This window comes from Pinus tabuliformis, chromosome 6, assembly GCF_031772625.1.
Source record: "Pinus tabuliformis cultivar Carrire ecotype Pingquan chromosome 6, CPIR1, whole genome shotgun sequence".
NCBI lineage: Eukaryota > Viridiplantae > Streptophyta > Pinopsida > Pinales > Pinaceae > Pinus > Pinus tabuliformis.
This window is the reverse complement of record NC_142292.1, coordinates 453047142-453071735: the sequence shown is the minus strand read 5'-3', so window position 1 is coordinate 453071735 and position 24594 is coordinate 453047142. Positions and strand designations below refer to the sequence as shown.

The 24594-nt window shown below is 39.9% G+C and overlaps 1 pseudogene; it reads right to left on the bottom strand.

Annotated features, from left to right (window-relative positions):
- Positions 1 to 2313: 2313 nt before the first annotated feature.
- Positions 2314 to 2679, bottom strand: LOC149259259 (small ribosomal subunit protein eS19z pseudogene; annotated as a pseudogene).
- Between the last annotated feature and the right edge of the window lie 21915 nt (positions 2680 to 24594).

Here is a 24594-nt window from a genome sequence, read left to right as displayed (position 1 = left end):
TATTTTCGCAGATTTGACTTGCAATCCTGTTGGTTCTCACGTGGATTCATTCCATCAACCTCTGTCCCTGCGTTTTGTTGATCCTTCAGATTGTACTGTCTTGTATATTCCCATTCCGGACTCCTCACCTGCTGTGAACGAGGATCAATTTGTTGATGGAGTTGGTGTTATGCAGCCAACCTGCACCATCATTCATGATGAGTGTGTTTGGGAAACTAAAGAAGAACCCGCGGTGAAGGATGAATCCCTTCCAGTCGCACCTCATCCACTTTATCCTGACATCCCTTGTGATTTTGCCACTACTGATTTCCCCTATGAAAACCCATCTCTGAATGTTTCTACTTCTGATCATTCAAAGGGAAAGGATGTCAATCTATCATCACAGTGTAGAGAGGACACATATTCCTCTAAAAATTCATCCAATCTGTCACTTGTCATTTTTGAAAACACAGAGGGTGAATATATTTGCTTCTCATCTACCCCTTTGCCCGATTCATAAAATAATTAGGATGCCAACAAATATCCTGAATTTTCTGATCTTGGTTGTCGTGATCTATCTACTTATTCATCTGATCACGATGTTGATTCAATCATTGTTAATCTGTCTAAGACACTGGTCTACGATGATCTATCTGTCAACAAAGTCAAAAACCCAGAGACTGTCGAGGCAGTTCAACAAGAGATGATGGTTATGTCAAGTCCTCGCTATCCTAAGGTTGGTTTCACTTCCGGTCGGGAAATTTTTGAAAGACTCAAGGCTCCTCATCACTATCTTCTTTGCATTGAAGATCAACCAAACACCTAGATTTTGCTTCCTCCACTCGAACAACATGATCCCATCATTCATGCATTGGACGAATATTACACAGCAAGATGCACAATGTAAGTGGTATACCTTTCTCACGTTTTCTTGCATTTCACAGTTAAGAGAATGCATACACTCAACATCTACACGCAGTGTAGCACAACACCATGGTAGCTCCAAAGAGTGCATGTCATGAACTTCCACACATCTTTGTTCTGTGGTCACTTGTAAGCTCGAAGTGTGTCTGTATTCATCGTCATATCTTTCATGCTTGTTGGTTTGAGCAACTGCGATGTTCGCAGACTGTGCCTTCACCAAAATGGGTCAACCAATGCATTGTTGTATGCATTGGAAGTATGACTTCACGTGAGATGACCCATGCATTGTTAGCTTAGGAGTAGGAGTAGTGTTTTCTTTTGAGCTGTTTGCTTGCATGCATGTTTGCTTCTTTCTTTGTGTGTTTGTTTGCTTGCTTGTTTGTTTGATTACTCTCTTTGCTTTCGCATTTGATTCTGCTTCTTGCTTTGCTTTTTGGTTTGTTTGGTTGTTATTGTCCGCATGTTAGTTTCACATGGACCGTGTGTGACTCTTGAAACAAGTTGGGTAAAGTTCAAGAGGACTTGTACAACTATCAGCATTTGGTTATCTTTTATCCTCTCTCTTATGTAAGAACTCATTGTCTTCAGTCCATGATACATCAATGGAAAATATGTACTGTTCGAAGTGAACCTTGGTGAAAACACAATGCTTGCGCACTAACTGGTATCGCATACTCTATTTGGTTGTTTTTGGGTTAATCCTTGTCAGCTCAATCAAGTAGAGTAAGGTGAGGGGAAAACCTTAACAAGTACATCAAAGGTATACATAAACTACTTCTCTAAAGGACCAACCTATTCTTCTCTCAATAAGTCGGGATCCCTCTTGACACCTAATCATCAGGATTGGGTGAATAAATACAATTGATGTAAATAAATAATAAGAAATATGAACAATCATCAGGAGATGAAGTGAACAATCTCCCTCATGTATATAATAAATACCTACCTGAAGGAATAATATGAATTAAATTTGTGGAGTTACTACCTGGCCTGGCATGGTATCAGAGCATAGGTTCTCAATCCCTAAAATTAGTTGTAACTCCTTGCATCAGTTTTCTCTGCCATAACCATTGCCTACACCCTCTGCGCTCCTTAGGTTGTTCATAATTGTCCTCCCTGTGCTCTCTAATCATTGTTGGCATGTTTTTTTGTATGGGTGTAACGTCTCTTGGTTTGACATTCCAGAAGAGGAGTGTTGAATCTCTATGATGAATGCTAAACTCCTGGTGTTGAATCTTTATGATGAACGCTCAGATCCCACAGAGAAATGCCCAAATTTGCACATAGCAACCAACATCGTAAGCGCACAACTTGCACAGAGCAATGAGCAAGTATCTATGGTATGAGCGTTGAGTTTTTTTGAATTGTGCTGCGTAGATTAAAGGTTGGTGTTGGCATATGCTTCAAGTATTAACGCTGTCCTGGTTTTAATGTTGTCCCATATTTTTTAACACTGCTGCATTGCTTTAACGCAATACGATCAACAACCTGAACAAGATCTCTCTGACCACTAGATGTGATATGTCGTCCACCGTCAATGATATTCATCTTCTCTAATTGTTGTAGTACATGTCGAGCAATAGATCCACTGCTTTTACAGAAATGAGGAGGGCGTGAACCATTCCTTTTACGACCACCATAAATTTTACAAAAATCTCCAACTTTGATACCCTTTCTCAAATAGATTTTCCTTGCCATTGAAGTTGCTCTAACATAGTACCAGTCAGGATCATATGGAGCAAGTTCCTTGAAAGTGGCTATCTTTACAGGGTCCATCCAGTGTGGAAGCTCAATCTTGCTGGATCGTTTAAGATGTTCAGTATAAGATGTGACGAGCTCTGATACCTACGAGTTTTTGAGTACTCTCTGTATTGGGTTTTACCCTGTCGTTGGAGTTGATTCTCGATACGTTTCAAATGAGTATTGATTGGAATATTGACATAAAAGATATGCTTGCTGGCTAATTTTATGTGAGAATAGCTAAGAGGGAAGCTGAACGTAGAAGCTCAAAGCTAAATATACTGGGGACGCTATTGGTATTTACGCTGTAAAATTTTGTGTATTTACCATGACATTTTCATTTTGACATTTGAATTGTCTATCCGGTCATATTAGAATTAGGAGTAAAATTTTGCTGCAGAAGTTTTTTTTGTTACAGAATGCATTCAATCATATTCATGGTGGGAATAGTTCTCACTGGCAAGGAGAACTATCCTGAGTGGTCCCGAATGATAAAACACACCCTCATTTTCAATGAGTTGTGGAAAGGAATGTGCATTGGAGATGGAGACAAAGAACCTGAACAACCTAACTTAGACAAAGAGCTCACCATTTGGGAAAATAAGAACAGCAAAGCTTATGCATTAATCGCAAAATCTGTAAATGAAGAGGTGAGTTGCCATATTTCGCCATTATCAACTACTTTCGAAGCCTTTCAAAAGCTAAAAGAACACTATGACTCACATTCTGCACTTGAAGTTGTTCAACTCATGATTAAACTCTTCACTCTTGAATTACAAAATAATGATCGTCTTGCTCTTGCATCCAAAGTAAAATTTATAATGCATGATGTCAAATCCACTAAGGTTGAATTGGATATTCCTCTTATCGCTTTTCTCAAGGCACTTTATCCTACTTACTCCAATTATCTTGAGTCATTGCAAGCAAATGGAAATCTCAAAGATATTACCTTTGACTCTCTTGTGAAAAAATTTGCTGAAAGAGAGAAAGCTTTTGGAAAGAAGACAACCCTAAATCTTCTAAAGAGGTTATGTGCCTTTCCCATAAAGAAAATAATCCTGCTCAAGATTCTTCCAGAGAAAGAGGTGGTCGAAGAGGAAGAGGAAGATATTTCAGAGGCAGGGGGGCAGACACTCTCAAGGAGAAAAGGCAGATTTGCACTACATACGCTGCAAAAGAAATGGATCACATGATGCCTCTACATGCAAGTTACCATGGGACAAAATTGAGCAACAAAGAAATCAAAAGAAAGGTAAAACTAATGACACAAACAAAGGTAAAGCACCTGAATCCGCTCCCTATGTTGTGGCACAATGTAATATTGGAGTAAATGAAGATTTATTTAATGTTGCACTTGCTTCTTGGAAAAATGATTGGTTGCATGATTCAGGAGCAACTTGCCACATGACTCATAGAAAATATTTTTTTGAAGAATTCACTGCCAATGTTGATGGAGCAGTATATTTTGCAGACCAATAAAAAATCAAGCCATCAGGGCTTGGCACAATCAGGCTTAAATTTCCTAGTCTTCCAGACTTTCTTCTGCATCATGTTCTATATCTCCCACAACTCAAGAGAAACTTGTTTTCCTTGGTCCACATCCACCAGCAAGGTCACTCCATTCATATGTTTGATGGCAAGCTTGAGGTGAGAAAAGCATCTGACCACTCACTTGTCATGAGGGGAATAGAAGAAGAAAGGCTTCTCAAGTTGCAAGGTACCTCTTCTCGTGTACAACATTTCTCATATAATTCTCATTATGAAGAAGGTACACTTCCATCAAGTTTATTATGGCATGCTAGATTTTTACATTTGAACTATGACAACCTCCACTTGTTGAAGAAAAATGGTGTTGCTGGTTTGCCTTCAATTCCTAGGAAATTTAAGCAATGCGATGCTTGCATTCTAGGAAAGCATAGCAAACAGTCTTTTCATGATTCACATTCAAGAGCACATAGAAAACTTGAACTCATTCATTTAGATTTATGTGGTCCAATGCTTGTTCCTTCTGCAAATGGAAATAAATATATGATGACATTTATTGATGACTACACTAGAATGTGCTGGGTTTATTTATTGAAGAACAAGTCTGATGCTTTTCAAACATTCAAGAACTTTCATAAATGGATTGAAAATGATGCACAATGTCATATTGGGTCTATTAGCACTAATAATGGAAAAGCATACACATCAAATGAATTTGAAAACTATCTTCATCAACATGGGATCAAACATCAAACAGCTGTGCCTTATAATCCCCAACAGAATGGTGTAGCTGAAAGAATGAATAGGACAATCTTAAATATGGTATGATCCATGCTCTTCTTAAAAAATGTAAAGATAATGTTTTGGGTTGATTCTGTTCTATGTGCTACATATATAAAGAATAGATGTCCATCTAATGCTATTAGAAACAAGACTCCATGTGAAATTTGGTATGGGCATGTTCCTTCGGTAAAGCATCTCACGGTCTTTGGTTCCACCTGTTATGCCTTGATACTAAAGTTACATAGAAACAAACTTGGTGCAAGAAGTTGTAAGTGTATCTTCCTGGGGTATTCAAACACCCCCAAAGCATACCGTCTCTATGATGAAGTCAATAAAAAGTTTTTTGTATCTAGAGAAGTATTTTTTCTTGAATAATCCAAAACTGACAATGTTGTTGAGCGGAAACTTGATCGCTTGGATAGATTCGCAAATGCAAAATCATTTCAAGAATTTGATAATCAGATTCTACATCTTGAAGGGGGGATTCCTATACTAGATCAACATGTGGAATCTTCTTATGAAGAACACTCTCCCCTGCATGAAACTCCAACAACGGATGATGCTTTAAGTGATGTGATTGATAGAATTGGGAGCCTCAATCTTGATTCAGTCCCAACTCAATCAACAGAGTAGCCTGGACCATCTGAGAAAGGTCCCCTAAAATGGCTGACAAAGACACTGGAAAGTGTTCATCTTGATGAAGTTGGAAATACAAGAACTAGAAATTCAAACCAGCAAAATGGAGGTGATGTAGATGACTCTAATTCACCTATTGATATGGATGTCTCTTATGATTGTGAATTGAACTTGTCTACAGGTTTTGAACCAAATTCCTTTAAAGAAGTTAGTTCTAATGATGAATGGAAAGAAGCGATGCAAAAGGAGTATGATGCCCTCATAAAGGATGACACTTGGAAGCTGGTTGATCCTCCATTAGGATCCAAACCAATTGGCTGCAAGTGGGTCTACAAGAACAAGTTTAAAGCTGATCGCTCACTTGACAAGCACAAAGCTAGGCTTGTGGCAAAAGGTTTTGCATAGAAGGAAGGGGCCGATTATGAAGAGACTTTTTCCCCCAAAACAAAATGGGCTACCATCCAGACACTCTTTTCCCTAGCAGCTCAGAATGGTTGGAAAGTCCATCAAATGGATGTAAAAACTACTTTCTTGAATGGAGATCTAAAAGAGAATGTTTTTATGTCCCAACCTGAAGGATTTTCTGTGAAAGGACATGAACATAAAGTATGCAAACTTGTGAAGTCCTTGTATGGCCTCAAACAAGCATTGCGAGCCTGGTATGAAAAACTAATTGAGCATCTTCTGAAACTCAATTTCAAACATTATGATCTTGATGATGCAACTTTATTTGTCAAGAAAGTTGGCAAAATAGTTATATATCTTGTGGTATACGTAGATGATATTTTGATGACAGGGAACAATGAAAGCTACATTGCATCCATAAATAAGTAATTGGGGAAAAGTTTTGAAATGACTGATTTGGGCTATGTTCATTAGTATCTTGGTATTGAAGTAAGTCAACATCCAAAGTCCATATTTCTCTCTCAAAAGAAGTACATTGGAGATCTGTTGAATAGGTTTGGCATGACAGAATGCAATCCTCTTACTACTCTAATGGAACAAAACTTAAAGTGTTGGAAATAATACTGAGAGGGGGGGTGAATCAGTATTATCAAGCAAATTAATAAATCTTCCTTATTTGATCTTTGAATTATTTTTGCATGTCAGTACCATAAAATAATGAGCATGAAAAAAAAAAAACAGATAGTCACACCAAAGAACACAAGATGTAAGGTGGAAACCAAATGTGGGTGAAAACCACCTGCTGCAATATGTCTCTATCTTCTTTCAATTTAGAAACTTCTTTTACAATGATTTTGTACTGGTGCAGTCCTTTACCAGTACGCAGGCTGCAACCTGCAGAGAGCTACAACTCTCTCTCTTTCTCGTTTTCCAGTCTACTCCTGGAAGGGAGCTACAACCCCCTACTTCTTTTCATAAAGCATCAGATGATCAACAAGTACATAACAGATATAGACCACTACAGATATCAGATTAGCAATAACAGAACCAACCCAGAACACCTTATCAACAGAGAAATTCAATCAACAGAGCATCTTAAAACAAAGACGCAGTTTTTCTTTCTGTGGCCTGCGACCAGACGCCGTTAACCTTCTGCTACTCTGCATCCACACGCAGATATCCTTCTGCTCTGCTGCGTGCCCACGCACTGTTCCTCTGACTGCTCTGCGTTCTGTTGCTTCAGGGACGCACCCAAAGATATTATCGCGCCGCGTCTTTCTCTACAAAGACGCACCTGAAAACGCTATCGCGCCGCGTCCTTCTGCTTCAGAGACGCACCTAAACCTTGATCGCCCTGCGTCCCCACGCAGGTCTCTCTCTATTGTGCTGCGTCTCGGCGCACTTGCTCTTTACAGTACCTGCGTCCCGGCGCACTTTCTCTTCACTGAACCTGCGACCCTTCAGATATAAATGATATGAAGGCTTTAGGACAAACCCAATCAGTCAGATCTACAGATCTGATCATGCGCCATAGAGATCACAGTCCATTAGAAGATTCGCCCTCTTAGATCTGGACTAGATCTCACCAAATAAGATATTCAACCCAAGACGATTGCGCAATCCAAATGAACTCCTTTGCTTTATATAGGCAAGCTCCTCCTCAAAACATGGAACAATACCACGAGCCGACACCATAGAACCACAAAACCGTCGGCTAGATACCACACAAGAAACCCCCACGTGCTTTTCTCTGCCTTGAAGTGTGTGCACTGGGTAGACGCAACCCCTGAACGGCTGGCCGACGTCCCTGGATGCGGGTTCTGCATGGTATACCTGCGGGGATGCACTTTTTGAACCGATTGCCTGCGTCCTTCTTAATTTTCAACAAACTGAGAGCCTTACCACTGGAGTTGCCATCAAGTACAACATTTGTAACATACAGTCATACCAGAAAACATAATGCCAACAATCTCCCCCTTTGGACTTGATGGCAACCTCACAAACTTCAGCTTCATTCTCCCCCTTTGACATCAAGGGCAAAGGGTATGCTCCCCCTAAGCTCATGCTCCCCCTGAATATGAACCAGATCTGCAGCAACGCACCACCATGAAAGAGATAGAGACATATTGCAGCTATTTCCAAGATCTCCTTCTCCATAATGCCAACAATGCATTATGTGCTCCCCCTGAGCCTGTACCACCAATAAGAAGAGTTTCAACAAGATGATGCATCAACAACCCCCAGCTTTTGCCTGAGGTATTCAAACGTGTCCCTGGGCAATGGTTTGGTAAGAATATCAGCAACTTGTTCCTTGGAAGGAACATATTCCAACTTGACTTTCTGTTCAAGCACTTGTTCCCGGAGAAAATGGTACTTGATTGGTATGTGCTTGGTTTTTGAATGCATAACCGGATTCTTTGAGATGCTAATTGCACTTGTGTTATCACATAAGATGGGGATAGGTGGTGTACAAGTGATTTGAAAATCCTGCAAAGTCTGCATCATCCAAAGGAGTTGAGTGCAACAAGATGCAGCAGCAACATATTCCGCTTCAGCTGTAGACAAGGCAATCGAACTCTGTTTCTTGCTAAACCAAGATACCAGTCTGGAACCCATAAAGAACGCACCACCACTTGTGCTTTTCCTGTCATCCACGCTTCCGGCCCAATCTGCATCTGTATAAGCATGAAGAGTAAGATCTGTATCTCTAGGATACCATAAGCCATAATTTTGAGTCCCTTGAAGATATTTGAAAATTCTCTTTACTGCCTGAAGATGAGTCTCCTTTGGATTTGCCTGAAATCTTCCAACTATTCCAACTGCATGCATGATGTCCGGTCGGGTACCTGTCAAATATAGTAAACTTCCAATCATAGATCTGTAGGTTGGTTGATGTACTGCTGCAGATTCATCATTTGCACTGAGACTACATCCTGTGACCATGGGTGTACATACTGGTTTTGCATCTTCCATGCCATATTTCTTCAAAATCTGCTTGAGATACTTGGTTTGAGATAAAAAAATTCCTCCTTCCTTTTGTTGGATTTGCAAACCAAGGAAATATGTCAGTTCTCCTAGCAAGGACATTTCAAATTCTTTCTGCATGACCAAGGCAAAGCTTTGACTCATAGCTTCTTCATTGCTGCCAAAAATAATGTCATCTACATACACAACAAGTATTAGCAATTTGTCATTTTCAACTTTTATATACAGATTGCTATCTACTGAACCTTTTGAGAAACCTTGTTGATGAAGATATTTGTCCAACCGGTAGTACCAAGCCCTTGGAGCTTGTTTGAGACCATAGAGAGCCTTTTTCAATCGGCATACAAGATTTGGATCATTTCCAAGAATGAACCCATCTGGCTGTTCAATGTACACTTCTTCTTCCAAGTCTCCATTCAGAAAGGCTGATTTCACGTCCATTTGAAATACTTTGAAGTTTTGAAAACTTGAGAGAGCAAGGAACATTCGGATGGCCTCAAGTCTTGCAACAGGAGCAAAAGTTTCTTCAAAGTCTATTCCTTCTTGCTGCGCATACCCTTTACAAACAAGTCTGGCTTTGTTTCTAATTACTTCTCCATTTTCATTCAATTTATTTTTGAAGACCCATTTTGTTCCGATAACATTCTTATCCTTTGGTCTAGGAACCAGCTCCCAAGTGTTGTTCTTTTTGATTTGCTCAAGTTCTTCATTCATTGCTTTCACCCAACATTCATCTTTGCATGCTTCTTTCACATTTTGTGGTTCAGTAGAGGAGAGTAATGCCAAATAGCTTGAGGCTTCTGCAACTGTTCTTCTTGTTTGTACACCTGCTTCTTTCTGCCCCACAATCTGAGATTCTGGATGATTCTTCTGAACATATCTGGATGGAGTTTTCTCTTCTATTCTTGTCTGCTCCTCTGGTTCTTCTTGAGGTTCTCCTTGGGGTTCTTCTTCTTCATGATTCTGTCTTTGAGGGTAGCCTTCATCTTCTTCTATATCTTCATGATGTACTTGCTTAGGAATATATCCCTTCTCATCAACCACTACATCAATGCTGTCAACAATTCTGCCAAGTCTTTTATTGTAGCATTTGTATGCTTTGCTATGTGGAGAATAGCCAAGAAGAATGCCTTCATCTGCTCTAGGTTCAAGTTTGCCAAGCTGCTCATCAGTATTCTTGATATAGCATTTGCTCCCAAAGATTTTGAAGTGTTTTACCGAAGGAGTTTTACCACTCTAGAGCTCATGAGGAGTTTGAGTGCTGTTCACCCGGACATTTATCTTGTTGAGAATAATAACCGCAGCATGTGCAGCTTCACCCCAGAAAGTTGCGGGAGTTCCTGATTCATCAAGCATAGCACGAGCCATTTGTTGGATTGTTCTGTTCATTCTTTCAACAACTCCATTTTGCTGAGGAGTTCTGGCTGTAGAGAATTCTCTCCTTATCCCATGTTCATCACAGAAATCGAAAAATTCATTTGAAGTAAATTCCCCACCTCTGTCGGATCTGAGGCACTTAATTTTGTGACCTGATTCATTTTCAACCAAGGCTTTGAAGGACTTGAATTTTTCGAATGCTTCATCTTTGTGCTTCATAAGTCCTAACCAGACAAACCTGGAGAAATCGTCAATAAATAATATCAAGTATTCCTCTCCTCTAGGTGTTCTTTTCTTGAATGGACCACATGTATCTGTATGTACTAGCTCAAGAGGCATGCTAGCTGATCCTTCTTTCTCTGGAAAGTTAGTCCTGGTTTGTTTTCCAAACTGACATGATCTGCATATGGTGTTGTCAGGAATTTTGATATCTGGAAGATCGCGAACTGCCTGATATTTGCATGCTTTCCTTATTTGTGAGAAGCTTAGATGTCCCAATCTTCGATGCCATAACCAGTGCTCTTCATCCTTGCTTAGATAGCATTGTTGTTGTCCTTCTTCAAATATGTACAGATTATTTGGAGTTCTTTTGCCTTTGAGTACTGTTTTACCTGTATCAAGATCACGAACAAGACATCCATTCGATCTGAAAATAACCTCGGTTCTTTGATCACACATCTGGCTGACACTTAGTAGATTATGCTTCAATCCATCAACATACAAAACATTTCCAGCCTTGACCTTTTCTTTTAAAGGAGCAATACCTTTTCCTTTTATAGTTGCAGGAGTATCATTTCCAAAAGAAACTTTCTTTCCCTTTTCTAAAGTAGAATAAGATTCAAGTTTTTCTTTATCACCTGTCATATGTTTCGAACATCCACTGTCAATGTACCATAGATTTTCTTGTCCTTCTGCATAAAATGCTATCCCACATCTTTCTGTTTGAGGTTCCTTTATTCTCCATGTTTTGGTGCTTGTGGCTTGTTCCTTTTTCCCTTCTTGTTCCTTTTTCTCCTGAAACCTGCTCCTGCATTCAGAGTCTTCATGACCAAAATTATTGCAAATAGAACATTCAACTTCATTTTCAAGAGCCGAAAAGTTGTTATAGGTCCTTTTTGTAATCATACTTCTTTGTTTTTGAGCTTCCCTAGTCATGATTGTTTTATATGCAACACATTGAGCTGCTTTGTGACCAAAGTTATGGCAAGAAAAGCATTGTCCATTGAAGAAGCTTCTGCGGTTATTGAATCTACCAGCCAACTGATTGTAATTTCTATTTTCATCTATTCTTGAACCAAACTGAGAAGATTTTACCTGTGGCTGGTTGTAGCTTTTGTTCACCCTTAAGATGGATTGCCCCTGATAGTTTCTGTTTGTAATTCGTCCCTGCTTTACCTGATTATCTTCATTGTTCTTTTGCTCATTTCTTCTTGCTGCATCAAGATAACTTTTTGAGGTGGATGCTTGAGAGGTTTCTCCATTATAGCCCAAACCTATCTTGTTTAGAGGAGACCGCTGCACATTGATAATCTCATCCAAAGTTTCAGATCCTTTGACAAACTTAAGATTAATAGCTTTTGTTTTCTCAATTTCTTTTCTGAGACCAACAATTTCACCTTCTAGTTTTTCAAGATGTTTTTCCTTTTCATCAATTTGAAATTGTAGAGTATCAATGATCACATTCTTTTCTTCTATACATCTCTTGAGTCTAGTAATTTCATCATAGAGATTATCCACATCTACAGCATCCTCATAATCATCATCTTCAAATGCCATTAACAGCGTATATTTATTACCTTGTTCATCTTCATCACTGTTTGATAAGCCATCACTATCTTCATGGGTGTAGTAGCTTTTCTTATTTGCACTTTGTTTCTTGTTCCATCTAGCAGGTTCCTTTCCTTTATCCTTATAAGGACATTTTGCAGCATAATGACCTACTCTTCCACAAGCAAAGCATTTGAAAGGTAGCTTACCTCTGAACCTTCCAGAACCCCTTTGAAGATTTCTGACAAAATTTGATTCTTCTTCCTCTTCTTCTGGAACATGGCTTGCTTCATAGTAATCTTCTTTGCCTGATGCCTTAAAAGCAGCTTCCCTTCTGTCTGATGGACCTCCCTTTCTCATTTCATAAGCAGTTAGAATTCCATGTAGCTGAGACATAGTGAGAACACGGAGATTTTCCTTTTCTTCTATTGCAGATACTTTAGATTCAAACTTGGGGGATAATGATCTTAGAATCTTTTGAACTACTATAGCATCTTTTATTTCTTCACCCAAATTTTTCATACAATTAACAATCTCATCTACCCGAAGAAAATAATTAGCCACACTTTCATCATTATACATCTTGAGAGTCTCATATTGAATCCTGAGAGTTTGAAGTTTAGCTTGTTTTACCTGTTCATCTCCTTCATAGCTCGTGATCATTTTGTCCCATATCTCTTTTGCTGATTTGAAGTGCATTACCTTCATGAATTCTGTTTGGGATATACTTCCTAATAAAGTACTGACTTCTTTTTCATTTGTTTCATACTTCTTTTTCTCAGCTGGATCTGTAGGAGTAGCTGAAGGAAAAGCATAGCCTGTTTCTACAATGTCCCAAACTTCTGTACCAAGAGATTGAAGATATGCAGTAACTCTTACCTTCCAATAATTGAAGTTTGTCCCATCAAAAATCGGTGGCCTGATTGATGCTTCTCTCTCGTAGTTGCTCATGATGAACGATCTACCTTCAAGCGATCAAGCTTCTCTGAAGGACCTGCTCTGATACCAATTGTTGGAAATAATACTGAGAGGGGGGGTGAATCAGTATTATCAAGCAAATTAATAAATCTTCCTTATTTGATCTTTGAATTATTTTTGCATGTCAGTACCATAAAATAATGAGCATGAAAAAAAAAAAAACAGATAGTCACACCAAAGAACACAAGATGTAAGGTGGAAACCCAATGTGGGTGAAAACCACCTGCTGCAATATGTCTCTATCTTCTTTCAATTTAGAAACTTCTTTTACAATGATTTTGTACTGGTGCAGTCCTTTACCAGTACGTAGGCTGCAACCTGCAGAGAGCTACAACTCTCTCTCTTTCTCGTTTTCCAGTCTACTCCTGGAAGGGAGCTACAACCCCCTACTTCTTTTCATAAAGCATCAGATGATCAACAAGTACATAACAGATATAGACCACTACAGATATCAGATCAGCAATAACAGAACCAACCCAGAACACCTTATCAACAGAGAAATTCAATCAACAGAACATCTTAAAACAAAGACGCAGTTTTTCTTTCTGTGGCCTGCGACCAGACGCCGTTAACCTTCTGCTACTCTGCGTCCACACGCATATATCCTTCTGCTCTGCTACGTGCCCACGCACTGTTCCTCTGACTGCTCTGCGTTCTGTTGCTTCAGGGACGCACCCAAAGATATTATCGCGCCGCGTCTTTCTCTACAGAGACGCACCTGAAAACGCTATCGCGCCGCGTCCTTCTGCTTCAGAGACGCACCTGAACCTTGATCGCCCTGCGTCCCCATGCAGGTCTCTCTCTACTGTGCTGCGTCTCGGCGCACTTGCTCTTTACAGTACCTGCGTCCCGGCGCACTTTCTCTTCACTGAACCTGCGACCCTTCAGATATAAATGATATGAAGGCTTTAGGACAAACCCAATCAGTCAGATCTACAGATCTGATCATGCGCCATAGAGATCACAGTCCATTAGAATATTCGCCCTCTTAGATCTGGACTAGATCTCACCAAATCAGATATTCAACCCAAGACGATTGCGCAATCCAAATGAACTCCTTTGCTTTATATAGGCAAGCTCCTCCTCAAAACATGGAACAATACCACGAGCCGACACCATAGAACCACAAAACCGCCGGCTAGATACCACACAAGAAACCCCCACGTGCTTTTCTCTGCCTTGAAATGTGTGCACTGGGTAGACGCACCCCCTGAACGGCTGGCCGGCGTCCCTGGACGCGGGTTCTACATGGTATACCTGCGGGGACGCACTTTCTGAACCGATTGCCTGCGTCCTTCTTAATTTTCAACAAACTGAGAGCCTTACCACTGGAGTTGCCATCAAGTACAACATCTGTAACATACAGTCATACCAGAAAACATAATGCCAACATAAAGCCCACATCTATTGAAGCAAAAGAACTTGAGGATGCAACAAAGTATAGACAACTTGTATGAAGTCTCAACTACCTAACTACTACCAGACCAGACATTTCGTTTGTTGTTGGAATCCTCTCCAGGTTTATGCAAAAGCCTTGTGAGGGGCATTGGTCTACTGCAAAAAGAGTTCTAAGGTATTTGAAGGGAACTCAAGACTTTGGAATCAAGTATACACAGGTGGACGACTTCAGTTTGATTGGATACTCTGATTTAGACTTTGATGGAGACAAAGAAATTTGGGTATCTACTTCAGGATATGCTATGAGTCTTGGATCAGGAGCTGTCTCATGGAGATCATGCAAACAATCAGTTCCAACATATTCCATAATAGAAGTAGAATACGTGGCAGCAGCTGAGGAAAAAAAATAAATTGTGTGGCTCAGGAAAATTCCTGAAGATTTTCAAGTAAAACAAGTACAATCAACTCCACTCATGATTGATAATACCTTTGCAATAAAGTTGGCCAAGAACCCAAAGTTCCATGATCGAATGAAGCAAATCAATACTAAATATCATCTGATTCAACATCATGTTGAGGCCAAGAAAATCCATCTCCATCATTGTTCCACTAATTAGAAAATTGCAGACATCTTCACCAAAGCACTTGGAAGAGAAAAGCTTGAATGATTCAGAATGATGCTTGGAATCACCAACATCCCTTCAGATTAAGGGGGGGAATGTTGACACCTAAACATTAGGATTGGGTGAATAAATACAATTGATGTAAATAAATAATAAGAAATATGAACAGTCATTAGGAGATGAAGTGAACAGTCTCCCTCATCTATATAATAAAGACCTACCTGAAGGAATAATATGAATTAATTTTATGGCTACCTGGCCTAACAATTAATATGAAAAAGTGAAAAAAGTTTGAAAAAATGAAAAATGAATAAGGCGAAATAATAGAAAGGCTTCCTGCGCAGAGAGGTGATGCAAGTAACTCCGCCGGGGTGTTGACCATGCTTGCTGGCAGTGGAGCCATGCTTGTGTTCCTACGTGACTCCAATGAGGTATTGTCCAGGCCTCCTGGCAGTGAAGCAACACCAGAGATGAAACTAAGACTCTCATGACTATACTTCTTGTGCATCATATACTCCTCAACCCCAATTGAAACGACTGTGTTGGCTTGGCTTGGAATGTGTGTCAACCGACCAAGGGCTTGGCAGATGCTACATCTTACAATCAACCAGTGTGGAAACAAAGACGAACTGAGAACTGAACAATACTTCCGGACGTGTTAGACTTGCTTTTCACGAACAAGGTCCATTCAGAGAGCTGAAGTTCTACCAGTGTGTCACCAAGTGTTGTAGCGGCTACAACCACCCTCCAAAATTTTTCCTTAGCTTCAGTTTGGAGCCTTCCTACCAACCTTTCACAACAGCATGTCTTGTCTTGTCAAGTACACAAGCTTTAGTGATTTTATTGCAGAATGACAACATGTCCATCAAAGCTTGTTGCACCCCCCTCATAGGCTATTTCAGCGGACTTAGTCCAGTTGTAGGCTGAGTAGCTCCCTCAAGAAATTGCGCAATTCTGGATGGCAACCAACTTTCCATCTAGAAATTGTGCAATTCTTTCTGGCAGCCTTCTAGGCTCCAGAATTACGCAAATCTGTCTGTCACTGTTCACTGAGAAAATTGTGCAATTCCTCCTAGAAAGGCTTCTCAACCCAGAAATTGTGCAATTTTGGGTAGCAGTCAACTTCTCTGCCCATAAATTGCGCAATCCCTCTGGGCAGTCAACCTATCTCCTTTCCAAAAAAACGTATTTTTTCCTCCCAGTTGAGCAAACTATTTCCTACGTAGTTGAGTTGACCGATTCCCTCCGGGATTGAGAAAAACTTATTTGCACGCATGGGATGCTCCTCCCAAGGTAGCATGCAAAGGCATCCCTTGTTTCATGGATCTATTTTTAGCAGTTGGAAGTTACATACAAGGATAATTTCATAAACCTCCCACCAAGTGTCTCTTTCCCTATATTTGTGGCATGCATGTCGCAACCTCGATTTTATCGAAACACATCAACCGAATGCTTCAGAGCTCATTCCTCACATAGATATTGTAGCTCTAACATCCCACATTACATCTAGGATTTGTCAGCACATTCATCTCAGTTGTTTTGGGGTAAGCCCACTTTTCATATCTCACGCTGCATTTCTGGCACTTTTTGTGTTTCGCTTTGTATGAATATTGTTTGCTTGATTTTAGTGAGCACTTGTTGTCATTTTGATACATACTAGATTGTACTAACACTGTTTCAGTTTTCGTTAACATCTCACTGTTGTCGCATGCATGATATTATTTTGCACAAACTATCGCCATTGTGATGACTCGCTTCACATATATGCATGCTTTCCTATTTTCCGAATCCTGCACTTGATATTTGCATGAATTATCATTCACTCTTGTTTGCACTCATCTCATCATGCTTTCACACTTCTCATGTTTTAGTCACTTGTCAACCGGGTTGGGCTTCCTTGGCCTAGACAGTGACTTGCCCGGCTAGCACTTTGCATTTTCAGAAGCAAAGGGTTTGCCTTCATCCCAAAAATTGCGCAAGTCTAGCCAGTCACTGACCTCCAAGCTTGCATTGTGCAATTCTTGGAGGAAATATCCTGTTGGCCCCAGAAATTGTGCAATGCAGTTTGTTGGTTTCATGTCACTGTTGACTGAAATTGTGCATTGTGTAGTTTCAATCATTAGCAGGCTAGGATGGATTGTGCATTGTGCAGTTCCAACAGTCATTCAACCTCCTGATAGCCTAAACTGTGCCTTGGACATTTTTAGCAGCTAGTCTCCTGAGCTCTCGGTGGAAATTTCTCGACCTTCATTATCAGTCACACAGATATGTTGCAAGTTAGTTCTCAAGTTAGTTTTGGTTTTCGACTGACAGATTCCTTGCCATGAGTGTTGTCATGTCTCTAGGCATCGTAGGTGTTCATCTGCCTCTCAGCAGCACAGGAACAATGATTTCCAGGAGAACAGAGTCGAAGACACCGTTCAGAGAACACTTGGGAATGCAGTCGATCAAGTGTCTATGAACTTGCCTACCTGCGAAGACATCAAGTTGCTCATAGACAAGGACATCAAAATATGATGGTAGCAACATCACAAAAAGCAACACCATCAACAGCAGATGAAGGCAGCGTATCGGAAGAAACGAATGCAAGAGGAAGGTTGTTAACAACACAGAGGCAGAAAAAAGTCATAAGCTCAGGCAGATCCACTTGTGATAAAAGAAACTTTGGAGACTCAGGCAATGAGGTGACGACATGACATGAAGATCACGAGAAGACAAAGAATGAATAGAGAAGGAGTTGCATGTGCTGAAGCAGCAACTGAAGGAAGAAAAGGAGTAGCATAGATGAGAGAATGAGCTGTAGAAGGAACAGGTACAGTAGTAGCCGCAACATGCACTCACGGATGAAACTGTACCCATACAAGTTATAGATCCATCCTAGCAGCTGGCACGAAGTAGACATGTTGAGCAGTGTTGTTGATTGCATGTAAGGGAATTCAACAACATGCGTTTCATTGTGCGCATGCATGCGATCTAACCCATTTGGCACACTCACCGAGGCAAAGACAAGAAGCAAGTCTGATTGGAGCTGAACATGTAGTTGATAGTTGATGTGCATGACCACTAGCACACAATGGAAGATCAACACAGATACTATGCATTAGTGTGTTTCCAGTTCGGCCGCACCGAAGAAGACTATGTGCATGTTCGCAGATGAATTAGATGGAGGAGCCGCACCAATGCACCAGGATGGAACAGAGGCAAGAGTTTGCTTCAGCAAGATGTCACCATGGAACACATCCACACCATCATGGACGACCAAGCTTGGCATCATATCACCACCTTCACCATCACAAGCATGTTAAATGGTTGGTCTCATCACAACGGACCGCGTGTTAGTGATGTCTTGCATGGCTTTCTCAAGCCATTTTGTCTCACATGGGCACATGTGCATTGTAATGTAACCTCTTGTCAAGTGGAATTTCAAGTGTCAATAGTTGGATGTAGCTGTCATAGAGTAGATGAAGAGTCATGAGGGTAGATGAACTGTCACAAAGGGGAATGTCAAGGGTCACCCCATCCTTTGCTATAAATAGAACCTCATAACTCATTGTAAAGGCTTTTTCTCAGCTAAGCTTATGAAATGACTATCTTAGAGAAAGCTTGTACAGTATTGTAACAAGCCTTGGCTTCTCCACTACGCAGAGCTAGTGCATCTCATTGGAGGAGCAGGCGGTTGTGGTTGTAACATTCTGCTATCGGAACTAGTGGTTGGACATGGATGTACTGTATGATTGGAACTTACACTTCTTAATATAAGAGAGCCAACACGTTTCATGAATATGTAATATTGTATTCTATGCTATTTGGTTTACTCTAAATGATATATGTATTTGTTGGCCTACGCATGCATGTATGGACTATTCTGTATAAGTATGTATGAATCTTTCTGAAATGTGTTTTTGGCTTAACCATCACTTTGGATTGCTCGCTAACTTGCTTTCCAGCTTGTGATGCATCTTCGCTCATGTGTTCCCTTCCAAGATGCGTACTATTATAGGATTCTAAGGGGCACACACAATTGACCCTCAGTGTGTTAGAACCTCTCATGCACCTTCCTTTACTTACTGCAGCTGTCACACCCTTGCTACCAACAACGACATCTTACTTGCCTCTATGCAAAATTGTTGTCAAGGCATTATCGTACGACCCACTACTGGGATTCCTACACCAAATAGTTTGAGGTCTAATTGGGACTTCTTACTAGGGAGAGCCCCTTACATGTTGGTGGGTCCAATGTTGTCAACATTTTGGCACTAGAAGGAGGGCCATATGAAAAGATGAGTCCTCACATCTGTTTTGAATCTCTACATATCTATCATGACTGTTGGCTAGTTGAATTGTTTATTGGTTAAACAGTCAAGTACCACATTAATTTGTCAACCCGGGAAAGTCCTTTTATTTCAAAGGTGACCGTGTACTGTATGTACTTAATTCTAAAAGCATTAGAAGCTGTAGTATACACAATTCTGTTTCTATCAAACTCCTTACTCTATGTTATAACAGTTACAGTACATTACAAAGATAAAATGAAAGCAGTTAACTAAGAATACAAGTCTGGAAAGAAAAGTGATGGTTGCTCTATTAGCAGAGGATCAGGACCCTATCCTCAAGGTAAGGATGTTCAGCACCTGCCCCTGTAACCAGATTACTAATACACACAGCAATTCTAATTCACCGGTGGAGTATTCTTTTATAGCTTCAAGTGATTAACAACACAGAGTACCAACAAAAAGGAAAGTATCAGAGATAATGCTACAGAATCCAAACAGAGTACCAGCAAAAAGGAAATTACCAAACACACTTACACACTGACAGGAAATAAATGGGTGAATCTTGTGAAGAAGGTGGGCCCTGTTTATCAAGGCCTCTATTTATCAACAATTGAGCTAGACGGTGGTGTTTCAAGGAAAGGAGCGGACGCTTTGCGTTGACAGTGTAACATGACATATTTTTAAGACATCCCAATAGATAATATGGCATATTATCAACTGACCATGCCTCAAGTGATTCAACAAGACGAAATCGTGCTGGTAAATTACCTGGTACCGACCTTCGCATGTCAGGTATTGCTTCAAAAATTTAGCAACTTTCGGCCACGATTGAGGTAATGATTGAAGTGATACGCCTCTGCCCTTGGGTTCCACTTGCTTTCCTGGTTGAAGAAAATCCTGCTGCGCATTAAGGATCAAGTGCTTCCTACTGAACCACCGTGTGCCATTAGCTGGTAGCCCGGTAACTTGAGCTATGACTTCCTCCGTGACTGGAATTTGAACTCCTTGAACGACAGAAAACCCCTTTGTTAAATTGCATGCAAACTCGAGGACTTGCTGTGCGTCAAATTCTGGAAGTCTCCTAAAATAATCTAGCCATCCCGCTTGCAGAAATATTTGATAAACCTCGAGATAGAGCTCAAGAAGTGCTGTTGTGCCAGGTTCGTATGTGATGAGATTTCCTCCCATAGCTGTTGTTTCAGTGAAAATTCTTAGTTCAGAGCCGAGCTTCTGAGTTCAGTCTAGAGTAGATCGTTGCAAATGGTAACATGCCGTGATGAGATGACTTTTACATATTACCAGGAGAGTTAAGGGCGGTGGCAGTTGGCGTACTATACAATTATGAGAGCGCTTTGGTAATCCACCCCCCAAAAGCTACGCGTAAGTGATATGATTGGAAGTACAATTATTCGGTAGTCCTATCAACGTCTCCACATTAACTATTATTTAATGTCCATACATAATCATGCGTACCTTTATGTTTTACCATTTTGGTTGCTGCGTCGAAAAGTCTTGTCTTATCTTTTGTTGGATCCATAATGATTAAAGCAGGTCTAAAAGTATGAGAATATCGGCGAATTTTTTTAATAATGACGGGAAGTAATAGTGGAGAATTGTAATCATCATAGTGTATGGCTGGTTCTTTTGGTAGGAAAAAAATTCGTTTCTTTTGGGAGCTGAAGTGGAGAGAATGGTGCTTTTATAAATGAGGGAAATACTGAAAAAGGTATTACGGGATCGGGAAGTGGTGTTACAGCAACGGGGATTGGTGTTGCAGCCACTGGAAAGGATGTTACATCAACGGGAAAAGGTGTTGCAGCAACAGGAAGTGGTGTTGTAGCAACGGGAAAGTGGTGTTGTAGCAACGGGAAATGGTGTTGCAGCAACGAGAAATGGTGTTGCAGCAACAGGAAATGGTGTTGCAGCAACGGGAAATGGTGTTGCAGCAACAGGGTTCCCAAGTCCGCAAAGTGATTCCTTTGAAGCTTTTGTTCTCAGCTATTTTCCGAAGCTAAAATCTGCAAAATACTGAAATGTAATATGGCAACCCTTGGCAGGGATTATTAGTTAAAAAGAATATCTAATCTAAAAAAAATGCATAAATAAACAGAAATTTAAGTGCCTTGAGGGACAGCAAGTTCCCCTAGGGAAGCATAGTGTTTTAGATAGAGGAGGAATGACCTGTTGTAGAGTTTTGAGAACCCAACGTTTCGGACTACCAAGTGAGTCCATCATCAGGGGACGCGACAATCGATAATCTTCAATCTTAATGATGTATCCATGAGCTGGGTTTAGGGTATATATATCTAGGTTATTAAAGAATGATGTGAGAAATTAGGTCGGCCAATGTATTTATTTATTTATTTAAATATTTTATTATTTATTTATTTATTATTTATTTATTTTATTTAAATAAAAAATTAATTGTTTTGAATAATGATTTACTTACTTTATTAATAAGTTTAAATTGATTAATTAATTAATTAATTATTTATTTGTTATATTTAATTATTTGTTTACTCTGATTATTAAATTATTATTACTTTTTTTTATTATAATTTCTTTATTCTATTTTAATTTATGCAAGTAGCTTTAAAATCATCTTTAGAAACAGGCTGCTGATACAAATGGAGTCGATACCCATTCACTAGCAGTGGTGTTCTGCTTCCATCAATTGTTAAAAGTCTGACTGTCCCATTTGGAAAAACAGCATCCACTTCATAAGGCCCTGACCACCTTGTTCTTAACTTACCTTGGAAATTCTCGAAACGGGAGTCATAGAGTAGAGCCTAGTTACCTTTCTGGAACTGCTTTTGCTTGATGGTTCTGTCATGCCACCTGCTTCTTTGTTGTTGTATCATGGTTGTTTGATGGATGGCATCCAGTCTCTTCTCGTCCAATTCCTGAAGCTGCTGCAACCTGGCTGTCTGTGCATCAGTCAAGTCAAGGTTAACAGCTAAAGCAGTTCTTAAAGTTTTAATTTCAAACTCTACGGGGAAAACAACATTTTTTCCAAAAACTAATTCATAAGGTGAAAAGCCTGTAGTATTCCTCCAAGTAGTTCTATAGGCCCATAATGCCTCAGGCAACCTTTGAAACCAGTCCCTCCTATTCTCCTTTATCATTTTTGTCAAAATGGCTTCTATGACTTTATTGGTGCTTTCTACCTGCCCATTTGCTTGGGGGTGATAAGGTGTAGTCATTTTGTGCTTAATATGATATTTCTGAAGTGTATCCTTGAAGCCATGAGAGTTGAAAGGAGGTCCTCCATTCGTGACTAATTCTCTAGGCAATCCAAATCTAACAAAGATCTCTTCAAATAAAAATGTTAGTGCTGCTTCTTCATTAGCTTTAAGGAGTGCCTTAGCTTCTAGCCATTTAGTCATATAATCTGTGCATACTAATATGTACACTCTTTGATTGGATGGAGGATTAATGGGACCTATAAAATCTAATGCCCATCTCTCAAAAGGTTCAAGAATTACCTGGGGATTGAGTGGCATTTCATCCCTGTGATTAGGCTGGCCCATTCTTTGACAGCTATCATAGGCCTTCACATATTTCCTTGCATCTTTGAAGAGTGAGGGCCAATAATAACCCATTCTGAGTACCTTGTGTGTTGTTCTTTTGTCTGCAAAATGCCCTCCACAAGGGCCATCATGACAAGCTTTTAATACATCATAAATTTCATCTACACCAATGCATATCCGGATTTCCTGATCAATTCCTGTGTGGAAAAGACACCCGCTTATCTAGCTATACCTAGCACTTTGCTGGATGATCTTTCTTTTTTCCCTGTGTGATAGGTGCAACGACAATTTTCCTGCAACTAAATAGTTGGCAATGTCTGCATACCAAGGTGAGTGAGCAGATACTGCAAATAAATATTCATCAGGAAAAGAATCATCTACTGGAATATTTTCATCAGTTTTTAATTGAGAAAGGAAATCAACAACTACATTTTCTTTTCCTGGCCTATCTACATGTGATATCAAATTCTTGTAATAATAATAACCATCTGGTAACTCGGGCATTTGTAACTGATTTATTCATTAGATATTTAATGGCCGAGTGATCAGTATGAACAAAAGTAGTGTAGCCAGTAATATAATGTCGAAACTTATTGATGGCATAAATGACTGCTAGAAATTCCTTCTCAGTGACTGTGTAATTCAGTTCAGCTGGTGTCATATTCTTACTGATAAAATAAATGGCATAGGGAAGACTATTTTCTTCTTGACCCAAGACAGCTCCAATTGCAGTATCTGAGGCGTCAGAGGATATATGAAAGGGTAGTGTCCAATCAGGTCCTCTCAAAATGGGAGCTGTAGACAACTGATGTTTAAGTTCATTAAATGCTTTTTCACAATCATCAGTCCACTTAAATTCAACATTTTTTGTTAATAACACAAATAGAGGAGAAGCTATTTTCGAAAAATTCTTGATAAATCTTCTATAGTATCCAGCATGTCCTAAAAAGCTTCTTACATCAGTTTGTGTTTTGGGGATAGGGAGGGTCTGAATTACCTGTATTTTGGTTGGATCGACTTGAATTCCTAGGAATGAGATGAAGTGACCCAATACAATACCTTGATTCATCATCATATGGCATTTTTCAGTGCTTAAGGCAAGGTGTGCCTCTACACATCGCTTAAGTACTTTTTCAAGATTCTGCAGTGCATCTTCAAAAGTCACTCCATAAGGAGTAAAGTCATCCATAAATATTTCTAAGGAATCATTTAGCATATCAGAAAAAATCCCTATCACTGCTCTTTGAAATGTTGCTGGAGTATTACATAGCCTGAATGGAAGAACCCTGTAAGCAAAGGTCCCCCATGGGCTAGTAAACGTGGTCTTGTCCTGGTCTTGGGGTGCAATCTTAATCTGATTGTATCCACTAAATCCGTCCAAAAATGAAAAGAATTTCTTACCTGCCAAATTATCTAATACCTGATCAATGAATGGTAAGGGGAAATGGTCTTTCTGAGTGGCTTTATTCAGAGCTCTGTAATCCACACATACTCTCCATTTGCCATTTTTTCTTGGGTAGAATTACAAGTGGGGAAACCCACTCACTATCATATATAGGGTATATAAATCCTGCATTCAAGAGTTTTTGAAGTTCCTCCTTCACAATTTCCCTTAGATTGGGATTCATCTGCCGCTGGGGTTGACAGACTGGGCTGGATCCTTCTTTAATATAAATGTGGTGAGTGCATAGCTCAGGAGAGATCCCTTTC